The 17,628-nt window shown below is 47.7% G+C and overlaps 1 protein-coding gene across 1 annotated transcript in view; it reads right to left on the bottom strand.

The window, feature by feature from the left end:
- Positions 1-204: 204 nt before the first annotated feature.
- ATE1 (arginyltransferase 1) overlaps positions 205-17,628 on the bottom strand; it is a 266,317-nt gene continuing 248,893 nt past the window's right edge. The window contains exon 14 of the mRNA XM_074382989.1: positions 205-2,984. The gene's annotated coding sequence lies outside the window, so the exon portion shown is untranslated. The remainder of the gene's footprint in view (positions 2,985-17,628) is intronic.

Genomic DNA, 17,628 nt, shown 5'->3' on the forward strand with positions numbered 1-17,628 from the left:
GGTGGCAGGCGCCTGTAGTCCCAGCTGTTCAGGAGGCCGAGGCAGGAGAATCACTTGAACCTGGGAGGCAGCAGTTGCAGTGAGCTGAGACTGAGCCACTGGGTGACAAAGCAAAACTCTGCCTCAAAAAAAAAAAAAAAAAAAAAAAAAAAAAAAAAAAAAAAGAAAAGAAAAAAAAGGAAAAAGAGAAGAAAGAAGCCAGACACAAAAGGCCATAGATGTCTGATCCCATTGATGTGAAATGCTCAGAATAGGCAAATCCATGGTCACTAAAAGGAAATAAGGGATTTCCAGGCCTGGGGCAGAGGGGAGGAGTGAGGACTGACTACCACTAGGTAAGGAGCCTTCTTTGGGGATTTTGGAGATGAGAAAAATATTTTGAATTTTCAAGTAAGTGTGAAAACAGGACAACATAGTAAATGCACCAAATGTCACAGAAATATGCAATTTTAGGGGTTAATTTTAGGTGATGTGAATTTTACCTAATTTTTTTTTTAAAGCAAGTAGGGAAAAGACCCCCAAGAGCCACACATTTAAATAGAAGAGGATGTTTGTCTCTTTGGATAGAAAGATCTTCCTTGCCCTGACTTGTAAGATTCTCAAGGATCTCCCTGATAAGTTAAGGTCACAGTGCACAGATGCCCCCACCAGGCAGGGGTGGCGGTGGAAAAAGCGTGGACTTGGCCTCTGGGCTCACTCACTGCGTGACCTTGGGCAAGACAGTTAGCATGGCCCAAGCCTGAGCTTCCCCCTTATAGGCTAGGGGCAATGGAGTTAGTCCTGTCTCCTTCTTAGGTGATTCTGAGGAACAAATGAAATGGCCTATGACAGCCTCCCAAATACTACCTGGGATTATGAAAGTGGATTTGCCGTAAGGCAAGAGGGAAGTGATTCTCTCAATGATTGCAGGAGAAACCTACACAAGGTGGATCCCAGGCACTGTAGAGGATCCCCAGAAGCCACTCGGTCCAGCTTCCATCCTTCCAGTCTTCTGGGAGGAGAAGCCGGGTTATGCCAGCCTATGGGACTCTGACGTATTCACTCATTCAAAAAGAAATTCACGGTGCCAATTCTGTGACAAGCTCTATAGCAGGCGCTGCAGAAAAAACAAAATGGACAAAAATCTCTGCCCTCGTGATCCCAGGGACAAGCAGTTGATGTCCAGGTGCACATACGTGACCTCGGCTTTCATTTCGTTCTCTCGCTCACGCCTTCATTGGCAGACATTCAGGAGTAGCCACTCTGCTGGTGAAATAAGCCAGGGCCCGCTGTGGGCAGCACGGGCTCACATGAGCCTCCACGTCCCTCCACATCCTAAATCCACCTGACCTTGCCAAAATGTCACTCTTTTGTGACCAGCATTGTCCCCTCAGACTGTGTCATTTAAAATACTAGATGCTTTAGCCTCAGTGTGAACCAAGTCATCAGAGCCCTGATCTCCCCCGGAAAGAGAAGGGAGGTGGTAGGTAAGGAGTGGATGCACCCCAGGTGGCCAGAAGCCAGAGGCACAGAGTGGGAGGTCTAGAAACAGAACATGCTGTCCCCCCCAGGGCCCCTGGGCTCAAGGAAGCAGAACGCATGCTGGGTCTCTAGGAAAGCAAGGGCTCTCTGTCTGATGAGGAAGTGGGCAGAGAAGAAGTCATGGGCATCTACCCCCAGGCCTCACCCATGGGGTCAGGGAAAGAAAGAACCTTGAAGATGCCAAGGTGACTTAAGCGGGGAAGACACGAAGCCACTGACTCCATCAGCGGCACTGGCCACAATGACATCAATCAGCCAGATGACCGCGTCTGGTCAACAGCTCCTCCGTCAAGCAGCCAGTTATCCACCAGGCAGGGTCTTGGGACACAGGACAGGTGCGTTCTGATGCGGGGAGGCAAGGGGAACAGGGCCGATGAGGAAGGACAATCTGAAGTCAAGGGGCACAGGTGAGGAGCCAGCCTGGGCGCTCAGGGCTCTTGTGGGGAGGAGAGGATGGGTGGGAGCAGACGCCCCTGGTCGGGTCACCTCGGTGGCACAGGCCGGAGGTTGCAAGTGAGGAGAGTGGAAGGGAAGTGGGAGCAGTCAGAGGGAGAGGAGCGAGAAAGAGGGAGGGAAACGGGAGGGAAGGAGGAGGGCAGGAAGAGAGGAAAGGAGGGCAGGACGCAAGTGCAGAGAAGCAGCTGTGCTGCTCACAGCCCAGGAGCAGCCTGTGCCAGCCCAGGGCTGCCAGGCTGCGTCCTCGCCTCCCAGCCTGCCCCACAGCTGGTCAATCCCTCTTTTGTGACTGAGATGCAAGCGTCCGTCCCGCCTCTGCAGCCACTGGTGCCCTGAGAGGCCTCACGTCATCTAGTGCCCCATGCCTGGGGGGTGAGGCAAGGAGGCAGCCTCTCCTGCTGGCACCAGAAGCAGCAAACAACCCACTTCTCACTGCCCCTTTGTGTGGGAACAATGGGGCCCAGAGAGCCCGACCGCCAGAGAGAGGAAGTCTCAGGACAATGACCTTCCTGCCCCTACTTCCCGGTCTACAGGGAAATGGGAGAAGGGATAAATCTTAGCGCTTTGAAGAGTCTGGCTCTGGTGACCCCAGCAAGCCCGAGTTTCCACCTGCATGTTGTTGGTCTCCTCTTGATCCATACCTGCCAGGAGCTCACCTTCCCTCCTCTCTACCCAGCGTCCCAGGCCTGCTACATGGGCCTCTGCAGCCGGGCTCTGGTCCCCACGCCCTCCACGGGAGCCCGGCTGGCCTGGGCGTGGCTGCACATCTGGACTGTCGCCACCACCTCCCACTGCACACCGTGCTCAGTCGCACGTGCTGTCTCCCTTCTTTCTCTGCCTCTGTCCGGCTGGGGCTTTCTGACAAAGTACCTCTTCACGAGTCTGCTGGAGCTGCCAAGGAGGGCACTCACTACAGATATTTATCTTCTCACTGTACTGAAGGCTGGAAGTCCACGATCAAGGTGTTGGCAAGTTGATCTCTCCTGACATAGCCTGAGGGGGCAATGCTGGTCGCAAAAGAGTGGCATTTTAACAAGGAGACGAGGAGGGCGGGTGGATTTGTAGCTTTCTTGCTCAGACGAGCCTCCACGACCCTCTACATCGTAAATCCCCCGTGCCGCCCACAGTAGGCCCTGGCTTATTTCACCAGCAGAGTGGCTACTCCCAAATGTTTGCCAGAGAAGACGTGAGCGACAGAACGAAATGAAAGCCAAGGTCACGTGTGTGCACCTGCACATCAACTGCTTGTCCCTGGGATCACGAGGGCAGAAGTTTCTTTCCATTTTATTCTGTTGCCGCAGCGCCTACTACAGAGCATGTCACAGAATTAATACCATGAATTCCTTTTCAAGCAAGTGAATGTGTCAGAGTCCCATAGGCTGGCATAGCCTGCCTGCTCCTCCCAGGAGGATGGAAGCAGGATTGAAGGACGGAAGCTGGACCAAATTCTTCTGGAGGTCCCCCACGGTGCTGGGGGTCCACAGTGATTGTTTTTTCTACTATCACTGAGAGAATCACTCCCAGACCCTTGCCTTATGGCAAACCCACTTTCATAATTCCAAGTTGCACAGTGAGTGAGCCCAGAAGCCAAGCCCATGGTCCTTCTGCCCCCGTCCCTAGCTGACAGCATCTGTGCACTGCGATCTTGACTTACTGGGGAGAGTCTTGAGAATCTTACAAGTCAAAACAAGGAAAATCTTCCTGAGACCTCTCTGCTTGGTGTGCAGACAGCTAGCTCCTCTCTGCATGCTCACATGGAACTTTCTGTGTGTGCAAGTGTGCCCGGTGTCTCTTTTCCTTAGGGACACCAGCCCTGTTGGGTTAGGGTCCCATCCTCATGAGTTTATTTCATCTTAATTACCCCTTTAAAGGCTCTGTCTCCAAATAAGGTCACTTTGCGGTTTATCGCTTCAACATATATATTTGGGAGGGATACAGTTCAATTCATAACAACATCTCTCTGCATCACTAGCGGCTTATGCCCCTAAAACTTCTTTTTCTTTTTTTCTTTTTTTGAAAATCTTGCTCTGTTGCCCAGCCTGGAGTGCAGTGGCACAATCTCTGCTCACTGCGACCTCCACCTCCCAAGTCCAAGTAATTCTCCCTGCCTCAGCCTCTGGAGTAGCTGGGATTACAGGTAGGTGCCACCTTGCCCTGCTAATTTTTGTATTTTTAGTAGAGACGGGGTTTCACCATGTTGGCCAGGCTGGTCTCAAACTCCTGACCTCAGGTGATCTACCTGTCTCAGCCTCCCAAAGTAGTGGGATTACAGGTGTAGGCCACTGCGCCTGGCCCTAAAACTTCTTAGCATGCATGGGCTACAGAGTTCCTCACACCACAGTCCTCATAAGACACCTCAGCCTTGTTTACTGTTTTATTTTTCTCAGAATTTGTCACTGTTGGTCACTATGGCATATACTTACTTATCTGCTGTCTGACTCCCTTTACTAAAATGCAAGCTCGGTTAGGTGAGGTGGCTCACTCTTGCAATTGTAGCACTTTGGTAGGCCGAGGTGGGCACATCACTTGAGCCTAAGGACTTGGAGACCATCCTGGGCAACATAGTGAAACCCTGTCTCTACAAAAAATACAAAAGTTAGGCCGGGCACATGGCTCATGCCTGTAATCCCAGAACTTTAGGAGGTTGAGGCAGGTGGATCACTTGAGATCAGGAGTGTGAGATCAACCTGGCCAACATGGTGAAATCCTGTCCTTATTAAAAATACAAAAATGAGCCAGGCCTGGTGGCTGCTGCCCATAATTCCAGCTGCTAGGGAGGCTGAGGCAGGAGAATCACTTGAACCTGGGAGGTGGAGGTTGCAGTGAGCCAAGACCATGCCACTGTACTATAGCCTGGGTGACAGAGTGAGACTTTGTCTCAAAAACAAAACAAAACAAAACAGAAATTAGCTGGGCATGATGGAACATGTGTGTAGTCCCAGCTACTCCAGAGGCTGAGGCAGGAGGATTGCTTGAGCCTTGGAGGTTAAGTCTGCAGTGAACGGAGCTCATGCCACTGCACTCCAGCCTGGGTGACAGAGTAAGACTCAGTCTCAAAAATAAAATAAAATAAAATACGAATAAATAAATCAAATGCAAGCTCCGTGGAAGCAGAGAGCTTGCTTCATTTCATTTCATGTCATTCTCTCAATCATGCCTTCACTGGCAAACATTCAGGAGTAGCCACTCTGCTAGTGAAATAAGCCAGGGCCTGCTGTGGGCAGGCAGCACAGGGGGTGTATGACGTGGAGGGATGTGGAGGCTCACGTGTCTGTCTCATTCAGCACAGAATTCCCAGTCCCTGGAACAGATCCTGGCACTTCGTAGATGCTCAGTAAGTACTTGCGGAAGGAAGGAAAGAGTCTCTCTCTGCTTCCCACAGTTCATTTTGCTCACCTCCTAGCCCAACTCCCTCAGAACTCTGAGTTCTGCTCATTGTTTTCTGAGTCTAGAACATACTTCCAACCTCCCCTTTGGCAAGGGAACTGTAATCTGTTCTCCATCATTCAGCTCAGAGGGTTTCTTCTCCAGGTGGCTGCTCTGCAGCTCCAGTGTGGGCCCAGTCCCTGGACACAGGCCATCAGATTTGCCATGTTGTATTGAAATGTTCTGCTTATGCACAGCTATTTTGTCCAACTAGAACTGGAAACTCCTCAAGAGTAGGGCTGTATCTTTTCTTTTTCTTTTCTTTCTTTTTTTCTTTTTTTTTTTTTTTTTTTTTTCTGAGACAGAGTCTCGCTCTGTTGCCAGGCTGGAGTGCAGTGGTACAATCTTGGCTCACTGCAACCTCCACCTCCCAGGTTCAAGTGATTCTCCTGCCTCAGCCTCCCGAGTAGCTGGGACTATAGGTGTGCGCCACCAGGCCCAGTTTTGTATTTTTAGTAGAGACAGGGTTTCACCATGTTAGCCAGGATGGTCTCGATCTCTTGACCTTGTGATCTGCCTGCCTCGGCCTCCCAAAGTACTAGGATTACAGGTGTGAGCCACCACACCCAGCTAGGGCTGTATCTTTTCTATCTTCATAGCCCAAGGACCCAGCACAGAATCTGGCTCCTCAAAGCAGCCTACACCTTTTTAATGCGCTTAAAGTTTACAGAGCATGACTCGTGTGCTCTAAAACCCTTAGCTTCTCATTCGTTTATCCAACAAATAATTACTGACCACCTGCCTAGAGTTTCTTATCCTGGGATCAGTGAATTTACAGAGTTTGTGAACTTGGATATAAAACATTTGCATGTTTAATTTTGGTAACCTTGAGCTAATAGTCAGCATATCCATCAATTGTGAACATAGGCTGCCAAACCACAGTCGTGTTAGTAATACCCATGACTTTTGTCAGACAGTTTCACGTCACATTATAGTTGTGGCAGGCCCTGTAAAATAGTGTTTATTCTCATCATCACCTCGAAATTATAGTAGTGGTTAAGTGTTAATAAAAGAACATATAAACATATCGCAAATTTTTATGTTTTGATAACTGTTTCAACTATTTTTCAATATACCTGGTTTCTGTTCAGTCTTGTGGATTTTATTTTATGCATCTAAAGGCATTGTTCTCACTGGGTCCTCATCTCTCATCTTATACAAAAATCAACTCAAGACGGAGCAAAGACTTAAATTTAAGACGTGAATCCATAAAACTTCTACAAGATAACATTGAAAACCCCTTCTAGACATTAGCTTAGGCAAACACTTCATGTCAAAGGATCCAATGAAACAAAGATAAATAGATGGGACTTAATTAACTAAAAAGCTTCTGCACAGCAAAAGAAATAATCAGCAGAGTAAACAGACAACCCACAGAGTGGGAGAAAGTCTTCACAAACTATACATCCGACAGAGGGCTAATATCTAGAATCTACAAGGATCTCAAACAAATCAAGGGGAAAAAACCCAAATAATCCCATCAGAAAATGGACTGGGAACATGAATAGACAATTCTCAAAAGAAGATATACAAATGGCCAAGAAATACATGAAAAAATGCTCAACATCACTAATTATCAGGGAAATGCAAATCCAAACCACCTGATACCACCTTACTGCTGCAAGAATGGCCACAGTTTAAAAATAAAAAAATACTAGATGTTGGGTATGGATGTGGTGACAAGGGAGCGCTTTACACTCCTGGTGGGAATGTCAACTAGGACACCCACTATGGAAAACAGTGTGCAGAGTCCTGAAAGAACTGAAAGCAGATCTACCATTTGATCTGGCAATCCCACTGCTGGGTATCTATCCAGAGGAAGATAAGTCATTACACACAAAAAACACTTGCATACACATGGTTACAGCAGCACAATTTGCAATTGCAAAAATATGGAACTAGCCCAAATGCCCATCCATCAACAAGTGGATAAAGAAAATGTGGTATATTGCAGCCCTGTGTACAGTAGTAAAGACCTGGAACCAACCCAAATGACCATCAATGATAGACTGGACAAAGAAAATGTGGCACATAGACACCGTGGAATACTATGCAGCCATAACAAACGATGAGTTCATGTCCTCTGTAGGGACTTGGATGAACCTGGAAACCATCATTCTCAGCAAACTGACACAAGAACAGAAAGTCAAACACTGTATGTTCCCACACATAGGTGGGTGTCGAACAATGAGAACATGTGGACTTGGAGAGGAACATCACACACCGGGGGGCAGTTGAGGGGGTAGGGGAGAGACAGCAGGGGGTGAAGAAGGAGGGGAGGGAGGGGAGGGATAACATGGGGAGAAATGCCAGATATAGTATGCACCTAAAGTTAAATAAATTGATTAAAAAAAAAAAAGAAAATGTGGTATATGGTATATATATATACCATGGAATACTACTTGGCCATAAAAAGGAACAAAATAATGGCATTTGTGGCAACCCGGATGGAGTTGCAGACCATTCTTCTAAGCGAAGTAACTCAGGAATGGGAAATCAAACATTGTCCATTCTCACTTATAAGTGGGAGCTGAGCTATGAGGATGCAAATGCATAAGCGATACAATGGACTTTGGGGCTCCGGGGGGAGGGTAAGAGGGTCAAAAGACTGCACACTGGGAACAGTGTATGATGCTTGGGTGATGAGTGCACCAAAATCTCAGAAGTCAAAGAACTTATCCATGTAAGTTATCCAGGCAACAGGTGGTGAACACCACTTTGAAATAACCTATTGAAATAACCTATTTCAAAAAACTATTGAAATAAAAAAAAAATAGGTAGGCATGGCAAGGTGGCTCATATCTGTAATCCCAGCACTTTGGGAGGCTGGAGGGGGCTGGATCACGAGGGCAGGAGTTCAAGACCTGGCTAACATGGTGTAACACTGTCTCTACTAAAAAAACAAAAATTAGCTGGGCATGTGGTACACCTGTAATCCTGGCTACTCAGGAAGCTGAGGCAGGAGGATTGCTTGAACCTGGGAGGCAGATGTTGCAGTGAGCTGAGATCATGCCATTGCACCCCAGCCTGGGCGACAGAGCAAGACTTGTCTAAAAAAAAAAAAAAAGAAAAGAAAAAGAAAGAAAGAAAGAGAAAAAATAAAAGCATTATTTTGAGAAAAGATCCATGGGCTTCAGAGGCCAAAGGGAGTCCTGACCCCAGAAGCCAGCCCTCTTCTGAGACCTGAGTCTACAACCAGGAACAAGAGTGATCTCGGCTCTCACAGCACTGCACTGGAGTCTGTAAGAACAACTGCACAGATGAATACACAACACCACTTCACATCATGACAGCCACTATGAAGAAAATACAAAAGGGTCACAGGCAAAGACTGAGACGGAAAAGAAAAATTGATTTGATAATGTGGCTGGGAAAGGCTCTTGGAGGAGAGGATATTTGAGCAGAGACCTGGATGGCAAGGAGTGAGCCATAGCAGGAGCAGAGGGAAGAGTGAACGGGGCAGGGGCAATGTCAGCGCAAAGGCCCTGAGGCAGGCCTGAGATGGTTATGTTGCTGTGTGGCTGGGGACCTTGAGGGAGGGAGATAAAATGGGGTGCTTAGCTGGGCCAGTCCTACAGGAGGTCTCTTCCAGTCCTGCCATGCCCCCTTCCCCAGGTGCTCAGCTCTGTGTCCAAGGAAGACCTCTCAGATGGCCGGATGCACCTCCAGCATCCTCCCACAGAAATGTACCAGCGTCCTTGGGTCTACCAACAGTCGGAGCCATTGGTTTTAAATCTTTGGCTGTATCCCAACTTGAACAGTTGGTTTTAGAATACTAAGTGTTTTTGAAAGGTAACATTTCAAAGTATTTGTGAACTGAAATTTTTTGTAATTCTAGAGCCATTTTTACCAGAAAACTCACCATTGAATTCCGAGAGTAGTTGAGATGAATGCAAAATCAAGGCACAGCTTGGATGTAATTACTTAACTAGCCTTCAGGTCAAACTGGCAAGACAAAATGGGGATTTCCTTTTAAAGCCACACCTTGATGTCTACCATTTCCTCACAGTAAGGGGTGGGATAGATGGCTCTCCATGTCTCCAGAGCTGCTCATATTGTTTCTTCTACTCAGCCACAGTAGACAAACTAGCAGTCCTTAATCGCAACTCTGTCTCAGTTTTTCATAAACACGGTAACATGCTTTTCATTCTCAGCATGAATATTTCCAATTGCCTGTCAGATTAGAAATATACAGCTTGCTCTCAATAATCCACTATAACTTTTGTGGTAACATACAACCCTAATAATTGAATGCCTTCAGGAAAACCAATTAGTTCAAAAATACATTCTGCTTACATAATAAAAACTCCCTTCCCTTCCAAATGTCCATGCAGCTCAGAGGTGGCTTTGTCCACACAGGTTCAACATGGAACTCCAGCTGTTTCCAAAAATTACCGGTGGGATAATGTCACTGCAGCTCTGTAAACTGGGGTGTGCCTCCACCTAGTGATCTGGACTCGTCTTATATAGTGGCAGAGGGCTAGCTGAATGGTGGACTCATTCGAGGATTCAATACTTAGTAAGCCCTAAACCACAGGGGCAGTGTTTGGGGTGGGTCAGTTGCAATACCAACAGCTCATTCTCTTCCTGCAATGGACTCTCCCTCTGGCCCAGGAGATGACAGAAATTCGCCAACACCTGCTTCCGTGAGCCACGTGGAGGGATAGATAATAGACAATCTCTCCTCTTCTCAGGAAATGGATAAAGGCTTTAGAGAGAGCCTGGACTTGAGAAATGATGGCGGGGACATGGCAGAGGCAACGATTCTGACTTAACACCTTGGTTTTGACTCATTCTTCAAAGTCTCTGCTTCTGTGACATGAAGCCAGCACAGGCTTCACGGGAATACAGAATCGGATTAGAATCCCAGCTAAGCCACAAAGCCCATTTTTGACTTGGGCAAGTGTATTACTTTATTACTTCTCTGACTCTCAGTTTCCTCATTTGTAAAACAGGGCCAATACTTGCAGGGCTGTTTTTTTGTTTTGTTTTGTTTTAGGAGAGGAATAATGGTTCTGAAGTTCAGAGAACCATGCCTGGCATACAGCATTTGCTCAATAAATGGTAGCTATTAATATTACGAAGCAAAACCCAAGGAGTAACTGGAAGACATTCAACTCTCTAGGACCACACCCAGTGAGGGAAAGGCAACATCTCAATATCTGAGGGCGGCCATGAGCACCAGCAGGCCCGGAATGATTCCCAGAGATGTGTTTGCTCAAGCTTTTTTAATGGCCTGCTTCTGGTATCATTTCACAGGCCCCCATGTTTGCAGCTTGGAGCTGACCTGCCAGATCCCAGGCCAGTGCTATGACTGCCAACCAGAGCGGGGTGGAGGGATGTGCCCGTGCCAGAAGAGGGGGGCATTGATGGATGTGAAGGAGACCAAGGGAGATTTTGCAGGCCAGATAGATTTTTGCAGCCTATTGATTTTGGAAGCCCATTTGCAGAACTCATTTGAGGGCTTGTCCAAGAGGCCTGTCCACAGCATGGAGCCTGGAAAAATGAGGCGGAACGCTTGTTAATTCCTTCTGTGGCTCTGAGGCCACTGGGATGTGCCAGCCCCTGCTCCATCAACCTCAGGGCTCATTCCACTCCTGTGCTCCTCCGGGCCTCCAGGGAACTCAAAGTCGGGTAGCAACTCCCTGCCCAAGTTACAGGAAAGGCAAGTGTATGAACAGGCCAGGAAGCACCTGAGGCCAGTTCCACGGATTGTAAGTTACACTTGATTCTACCTTTTTTTTACTACATTTTTCTCTCTGCATAAAAATGCTCTTCTTAATATTCAAGAGGTGGGTAAGACAGTAAGCCTGATAAATCCTCTGAGCAGTTCAGCCCCCCAGCATGTCACTCACTGTACCACGCCGCCAGCACCCGTTCAGAACAAGCCACTCGGTCAGCCACGCTGTTGTTGCCCAAAACTACACTTAGGTTCCTACATTTTTCTGTGTAGAGGAGGCAGACTCAAATGAAAGGCAGCTAGAATTAGTCTAGCTTTTACCTATGGACTATAATGTCTGTTATAATCTCCAAGTTGCCGTCTTTGAAAGAGGCATATTCGCTTTTTTTTTTTTTTTTTTTTAATGTAATCGGACCTAGGGTTGAAACTTAACTTGGACCTGCGGTTTGATCTTGAGTAACAAAGTATCTCTATATCTTTTGTTTTGTTTGTTTGTTTTTTAAGAGAGAGTCACCCAGGTCGGAGGGCAGCACCACTGTCCCAGCTCACTGCAGTTTCAAACTCCTGGGCTCAAGCGATCCTCCTACCTCAGCCTCCTGAGCAGCTGGGCCTACAGCCGCATGCCACCATACTTGACTGATTTTGTTTTTTCCACCTTGACTTCCCAAAGTACTGGGATTATAGGTGCAAGCCACTGTGCCCGGCCCTCTACGTCTGAGGTCACCATCTGGGATTGTTACCTACTTCATGGGACTGCTGTAAATTTTATTTCATTGACCGTAAAGGGCCCCACTATTGAACTAAGAAATAAAATTTATGATCAATCAGACCAGACCTTTAGGGATGGCTTTTTTTTTTTTTTTTTTAAGAGGGGAATGACACAAGGCTTTCTTATCACTTAGGAAAGGGATTGACAAACTATTGGTCTGCCACTAATTGTCCTATTACTCATGAGCTTAGAAGACTTTTATATTTGTAAATGGCTTCCCCCAAAAAACAATAAAACAATGGTATTTGGTGATGTACGAAAATCATATGAAATTCTGGCCAGGCACGGTGGCTCCTGCTGTAATCCTAGCACATTGGAAGGCCGAGACAAGAGGATCACTTGAGCCCAGGAGTTCAAGACTAGCCTGGGCAACATGGTGAGACCCCATCTCTACAAAAATAAAAAAATTATGGAGGGGTGATGGCACACATCTGTAGTCTCAGTTACTTGGGATGCCTGGAGGCAGGAGGATCACTTGAGCCCAGGAGGTCGAGGGTACAGTAAGCTATGATGGAACCGCTGCACTCCAGCCTGGGTGACAGAGTGAGACCCAGTCACTTAAAAAATAAATAAAAAAGGAAATTATATAAAATTCTCATTTCAGTGTCCACAAATACAGGCCTCTAGAATGGGAATAGCAGTGCTCATCCATTTAGACACTATGGATGGCAGCTTCTGCACCGTAACAGCAGACCTCAGGAGCTGCCCCCAGACCGCCTAACCCACGAAACCTGAAATAGTTACTCTCTGGCCCTTCCTAGAAAAATTTTGCCAATCTCTAGCTTAGAATAACTATTTCATGCTTATTAAGATAGCTCTTTTAAGCTTATATGGACCTCGATTTTTAAAAATCATATACCACTCTTGCATTTTAATGAAATGGGGAATATAAATGAATTATATTGGCTAAGGTATGCCCAAATCTTCTTCTCATTCAGAGCCCTACGCTTCTCAATCTTCTTTTAAACTAAGAGCTGTCACTGTCCATGTGTTCCCACACAGTATCATTCTCTGTGGCTGCTCGAGAAATAGCATCCTCATTCTGTTAGTGATATAGCTTTTCTTTAAAAAGTACTCCTCCTATTCACAATAGCAAAGACATGGAGTCAGCCTAAATGCTCCTGAATGGTAGGCAGGATAAAGAAAATGTGGTACATATACACCGTGGAATACGACACAGCCATAAAAAGGAATGAGATCATGTTCTTTACAGGAACACAGATGAAGCTGGAGGCTGTCATCCTTAGCAAACCAAGAGAACAGAAAACCAAATACTCCATGTTCTCACTTATAAGTGGGAGCTAAATTATGAGAACACACGGACACAGTGGGGAACAGTGGGCACTGGGGCCTGCTTGAGGGTGGAGGGTGGGAGAAGGAAGAGGAGCAGGAAAAACAACCATGTGTACTAGGCTTAGTGTCTGGGTGACAAAATAATCTGTACAACAAACCCGTGTGACATGAGTTCACCTATATAACAAACCTGCACATGTACCCCTGAAACTAAAATAAACATTAAAACAACAACAACAACAAGAAAAAAGTGTTCCTCTATCTTCTCTGGGACTTTTGTCCCAGTCTTTGACCCCGAAGTGCTGATGTTCACACACAGCAGTAACAGCCACCTCAGGCTGTGTGACTGACAGCTAGGATAAAATCATGCCAGTCTTTCTATAAAGTTAAGCCACGTGTGTGTTGGAGACACGTGCAAGCTGGAATCTGTGAGACACAAGACTCAGCTTGTTGCCTGGCACAGAGGAATATTCAACATATATGATGATCCCTTCTCCCTGCCCCGACTCTTTTTTTACTGTGCCCAAGTCTCTGTTCATAAAGTAGATGAGATTGTTAGGTTGCAAGTCACAGAGACCAGCTCCAGTGGACATAAGAAATTCCTTGTAAAGCTGGAGGTTCTAGCAGAACTAAAGGAAAGGCTGAAGATTGTAATCTTGGAAAATACTGAAACCAGGTCGACTCTTGGGTCTTTTTCTTCTTTCTCTCTTCTCTCTTCTTTTTTCTTCTTCTTTTTTTTTTTGAGACAGAGTTTTGCTCTTGTTGCCCAGGCTAGAGTGCAATGGCGCGATCTCAGCTTACTGCAACCTTCACCCCCAGGTTCAAGAGATTCTCCTGACTCAGCCACCTGAGTAGCTGGGATTATAGGTGTGTGCCACCGCGCCTGGCTGACTTTTTATTTTTGGTAGAGACAGGGTTTTGCCATGTTGGCCAGGCTGGTCTCAAACTCCTGACCTCAGGTGATCCACTCACCTCCGTCTCCCAAAGTGATAGGATTATAGGCGTGAGCCACTGTGCTCGGCCAACCCTTGGATCTAAGTCATGAGAACCAGGGGACTTTTACTTGCTGGTGTCACATCAGTCCATTTGTTCAGACCTGGTCAAGGTCAGAGAGCAACAAAGCAGCTTTGAGGATGGGCCTCAACTCCAGCTGTGGGTGGAAAGGAGGAAAGAGTGTCACATGTTGGATGAATGGGTCTTGCTGGGCATCCTCAGTCCCCCACAGAGGGTGCTGAGTGAGGAAATCCATGAGGGCTTACGAAGCCATTTCCAATTCCCCCGGCCACAGGAAGGAGAACCAGCTTAGCAGTTTACAGGCACTCAGCAGACTGAAACGAAGACCACAAGGCAGGCTGGCTGCTTCCCACGTCTGACTACGGCAGGGTAGGAAATAACACGAATAAAATGACTTGGCTGCAAAAGTGATCGGTCATCAATAACCATGACCACAGCATTCTGGGGCCCCATGCAGTGTCCGTGGGAAAGCAAAGAAAACCCCCACCTGGAGGCAGGTCCTATGGAGGCAAGGTGGCACAGTGTCTTTGTGAATGCTGGTGGGAAGCCATCCCTGATCCTGGCTGAGTTAGAGGGCTCTGTGCTCCCAAAGTCCTTTGATCCTCCTTCACTTTTCACCTTGTGCCACTTTTCACTGGCCTGACTCCTGATTGTACTCTCGGGGTCTCCAGAAAAACAGAACCAGTAGGACAAGTGTGCGTATGTGTCGGGGGGATGGCGGGCGGGAGAGAGAGAGAGAAAGACTTATTCTAAGGAACTGGCTCTCAGGCAGAGGCTGGCAAGTCTGAAATCTGCAGGATGGAACCCAGAGAAAAGCCCAATGTTGCAGTTCAAGTCCGAGGGCCACCGGCTAGCAGAATTCCCTCCTGCTCACAGGAAGTCCGTCTTCGTTCTGATCAGACCTTCAGTTGATTGGGTGAGGCCTACCCACATTACGGAGGGCATCTGCTTTACTCAAAGTTCACTGATTAAATGGGTTTTGTTCTGTTTCTGTTTTGAGACAGAGTCTCACTCTGTTGCCCAGGCTGGAGTGCAATGGCACCATCTTGGCTCACTGCAACCTCCGCCTCCTGGGTTCAAGTGATTCTCCCGCCTCAGGCTCTTGCGTAGCTGGGATTACAGATGTGCACCACCACATTCAGCTAATTTTTATAAAAGTAGAGATGGGGTTTCAACATGTTGAGGCTGGTCTCAAACTCCAGACCTCAGGTGATCCTCCTACCTCGGCTTCCCATACTGCTGGAATTACAGATGTGTACCAACCACACCTGGTCTGATTTAAATGTTAATATCATCCCAAACACCCTCACAGAAACATCCAGAATAATGTTTTGGCATATATCTGGGCACTGTGGCTCAACCAAGTTGACGCACAAAATTAACCATCACACTCACCCTGTTGTGAGGACTTCTCAATGTCGCGGGCAGCAATGGGAAGGATGTTTGCTTTGTTACATTGGTAATTACTAGCTCAGTACATGTTGGTGGGAAAAAAATGAATGACAAGTCAGACCGGGGGTTCAGGCATCTGCCTCTGTATTTCAGAACAGGGAGCAGTTTCTTGGGGGCAAAGATGCCCCAAAAGTGTTTCCATACAAGGAGGCCTGGACCTGGGTTTTGAAGGCACACTGGGATTCGGAGAGGTAGAAAGCGTCCATCCCTGCTGGAGGGAACGCACCCGCCCCACACCTGTGTATTGGGTGTCCACCATGTGCTGAGCGCCATGTACACAGGACCTGCCGGGGGGCTCAGACGGTGGAGTGGAGCGCGATATGGATGGTGGAGGCCAGCTTCTGCAAGGCCTTAGAGTAAGCTGGAAAAAGTTCTCAGTTTTTACAAATAGAATCCTGTCCAAGCTCTAGAAGGTTTATTTGGTTATCCTCGCCCCAACTTTTCTCAAGTTGAGGGTGGCCAGTTCATTGAGTGGACCTCCAAGGGTTGGTCTCGCAGACCCTCCAGATGGTTCCTATCTTCAGGCCTAATTTCCAAGCCTACGTGAGGAGCGGGTGGATACCCAGTCCTGCTGCAGCCTCTGAGAACGCGAAGGCAGAGGACTGGCCCCGGGAAGGAGGGCTCCTGGGGCAGGAAGATGCTGGGAGGCCCAGCGGGCAGCCAGCCTGCTTGGTGTAGAAGCAGCCCGGAATTTCCATGCAGAGAGCCAAGTCTGGAAGCAGCCCTCACAGCGTCTCTTCCAACTGTTTGGGCAGCCAGGGAGCACCGTGCCAGGGACAACACTAACAAAGTGACCCGGAGGAGCGTCGGAATCCACACTCGGCCCCGGGGGGCCTGGCCGCGGGTCAGCAACAACACCCGTGGAAGCAATAGCAGGAAGGGGCTCTGGGACTCCGGGGGAGCGTGGAGAGCCACATCCGCTGTGCCCACGTGGCGAGCAGGCTTGCGGGCAGGGAGAGGAGGCCTCCAGCTCTCTATCCTGTAAACGGTGCCATCTTTTGTGCCAGTTCAAGACTTCGTGCTGTTTGTCAGGAACAGAAGTGCTCATCTCCACCGGCTCTTCCAGGTAAAACTTATTTTTGAGGGAAAAGTTATTTTCAGGTACAATAGGCAACCTTTGTTGGTCTGATTCCATTGAGAAGTGACTCCTTTCCCAAAAACAGTAACATTAAAAGTCCCAATCTCCATTGGCCTTCCGATGAAGGGCACATTAGTTCAGGTCTCTCTGCATAAGACAAGGGTGACCTCAATTTATGGGAGCCAGGGCCGCCTGCATGGGCAGTATCTTGGTCCCGGGAAGCCAAGCTCAGCAGAGGAATTGGGGTAGGGACAGTGCTTTATAAACCATGCCCTCTGGTGGGTCACAGAACTTTTCTCTTCGGCCTCATAACACTTCCTCCTAAATTAGTTCCTCTTCCCGATTCCCCCAACTCTGTTAATTTAGTTTAATTATTTTATTTTATTTTATTTTATTTTATTTTTGTGACAGAGTCCTGCTCTGTAGTCCAAGGCTGGAGTGCAGAGGCATGATCTCGGCTCACTACAACCTCCACCTCCTGGGTTCAAGCGATTCTCCTGCCTCAGCTTCCTGGGATTCCTGCGCCACCACTCTCGACTAATTTTTGTACTCTTAGTAGAGACAGGGTTTCACCTTGTTGGTCATCCTGGGCTGGAACTCCTGACCTCGTGATCTGCCCACCTTGGCCTCCCAAAGCACTGGGATTACAGGCTTGAGCCCCTGCGCCCGGCCAACTCAGTTTAATTATTTAACAAGTATTTATTGAACACCTACTATGTGTCAAGCAGTGTTCTGGGCTTTTGTGATACATCAATGAACAAAATTGATAAACATCCCTGCCTTAATGGAGCTTTCATTCTAGTTGGAGGTGGAGGCCAGGGAGATGGAAGAGAAACAATAAACATAATCAATGAGTATGTTAGAGATCGTGTTCACATATGAACAACGTAATGGGGGTACAAAGCAGGGCCGGTGTGAGCAGCATCTGGGGCCTGGGAA

Source organism: Saimiri boliviensis, chromosome 12 (assembly GCF_048565385.1).
Source record: "Saimiri boliviensis isolate mSaiBol1 chromosome 12, mSaiBol1.pri, whole genome shotgun sequence".
Lineage (NCBI taxonomy): Eukaryota > Metazoa > Chordata > Mammalia > Primates > Cebidae > Saimiri > Saimiri boliviensis.